The sequence below is a fragment of the Centruroides sculpturatus genome, unplaced genomic scaffold (genome assembly GCF_000671375.1).
Source record: "Centruroides sculpturatus isolate CEXI.00-Female unplaced genomic scaffold, Cexi_2.0 scaffold905, whole genome shotgun sequence".
NCBI classification, from domain to species: domain Eukaryota; kingdom Metazoa; phylum Arthropoda; class Arachnida; order Scorpiones; family Buthidae; genus Centruroides; species Centruroides sculpturatus.
In genome coordinates this window covers 361,626-363,683 of record NW_019385129.1, presented here as the reverse complement: position 1 = coordinate 363,683, position 2,058 = coordinate 361,626, and the positions used below count along the sequence as shown (strand labels likewise).

Sequence of the window (2,058 nt, the reverse complement as noted above, 5' to 3'; positions counted from 1 at the left end):
AAGCGTTGTTTAAAAATAAAAACCTCGGTGAATTTTGGAGCAATAACAATATTGCCACTAAATATCCCAAGCTCAGAACAGAAGCCAAACTTTTCTTACTCGCATTCCCAACTTCATACGTGGTTGAAGCTGGTTTTAGCCACGCGAACGCAATTTTGACAAAACAGAGGAACAGATTGAACTTGGAAAACCGTGGTGATTTGCGACTAAAACTTACCAATTTTCAACCGAATATCAATAATCTTGCTGCTTCTCTTCAGAGACATCCATCCCCCTAATATCAACTATTTTAAGAAAAAGGTATGTCTACATATTTTTAGGGCATTCAGTAGTAGTCCCAAAATGACATAAGAGGTTTTTTCATCCAATATAACTAATGTTATGTTTTCAAAGATAAGTGTGTATTTTACGTATTATGACACGTACGGTTTTTTAAGTACAGTATAGGCAAATTTCTATTTATCCATAATTTTGCTATTATTTTTAAAGATTATAAATCAGTGGAAAATATCTCCTTTTTCTGTTAATGTTATTGGGTGGATTTTATAAAATATGGGAACTATAAATTTTTTGTTGGGTTGTTATGCGGGTCTCCTTATCACTTAACATTAGAAATGCAAAAATGATTTAATGTTTTTGTTAAATACTTAATCTGGGGGTCGATAAGAAGGAAAATATTCTATAAAAGGGTCGACGGGAAAAAAAGTTTGGAGACCCCTACGCTAGATGGTAATAAATAAAAATTTTTGTATTATAAAAAAAATTTTCTCATATGAAATTATATTTGCATATGTGTTATTTGTTCAATTAATAAAATTAAACGTTTTTAAAAATAATTTAACGAATCATTTAATACAATTTTGATTTTTTGTTTATTTAAATTATACATTTAGAAACATGGCTGCGCCCATGAGGAGTAGCGTGGAAAGTATTTTACAGTCTACTATCGATACTTTAAACTTGGTTTGTCAGCAATTAAAAGGTAATTTATTAATGTGTTATACTTTCTAGAAGTCAAATCTGATGTGCTTGTGAGGTTTTATGATTATTCAAAAAGAATTTACCGGACTGATCAAATTATCTTTTCCTTTACAAAATAACAAGACACGCGCATTTCGGATCGAAGTTTAATTTACCGTCCTTCTTTAGTGTTACTATATAAAACACAACATTAACTATTACAAATAACATCTGTAATGCCACATTCAGAGGTATGGTTCCTTTGACTTGTTTGCTCCTATGGACATGCTCTACAGCCGTGTTTAAGTCCCAACAGCATTATTCACATCTGCACTCTTACCTATTAATAAAGAATCTTTTATAAATAATAAAAAGGTTTCATTTTAAAACATAAATAAAAATATATAAATTCAAGAGGAATAATCACTCCAAATGCACTTACGGTGTGTTTATATTAAGTTTATTATACAGATTCAGGTAGTATTGGACGATAAAAACATAAATTACATTTACATTTTTACAGGATGACTATAGGTAAAAATATACTTATTTAAATTGAACTAGAAATACTTAAAATTTACCAATTTTATGATTTGTGACTGAGTTGGAACTGTCAGTTTAACTTACTTAATTTCCTGTAATTGTAAAGTGTTTCTAGTTTAATTCAGGTTTTTAAAAATCATGGAGTATTGATAACTGTTCTTTTTTGTAAAGAACAGTTAAGAACACATTTAAAATACCAAATTTTGTGGAATATTCACTTATTTGAATCCAAAGAATAAATTACAGTAATAAATGTACAATTTAAAATAACAAAATAATAAAATAGATAAAAACGTTGGTTAAAGGTTGAAAACATTTGTTACAGTTAATAAATAATACTCGGTGAGATAAGGTGTTTTTGCATAGGTATATCATAAAAGAAATTATTTTTAGTTTTACAAGTTTTTTTTTTATTTAAACAAGTCATATGAAGTCTTTCAAACATTAACATTAAGGTTAGCAACTTGATCATGGGCAGAGTCATCACAACCTGTCTAACATGGATCACTTTTCAAATGTTAATAGTAAACCAGTATTAATTAGTAGTGGTCAACC

At 28.6% G+C, this 2,058-nt stretch overlaps 1 long non-coding RNA gene across 1 annotated transcript; it reads right to left on the bottom strand.

Moving 5' to 3' along the window:
- Positions 1-904: 904 nt before the first annotated feature.
- On the bottom strand, positions 905-1,726 carry LOC111635183. Its single transcript, XR_002758344.1, has 3 exons — positions 1,588-1,726; positions 1,403-1,488; positions 905-1,300 (listed from the first exon to the last, which is right to left on the bottom strand). It is a non-coding gene; the product is annotated as an uncharacterized LOC111635183 (long non-coding RNA).
- Positions 1,727-2,058: the final 332 nt, after the last annotated feature.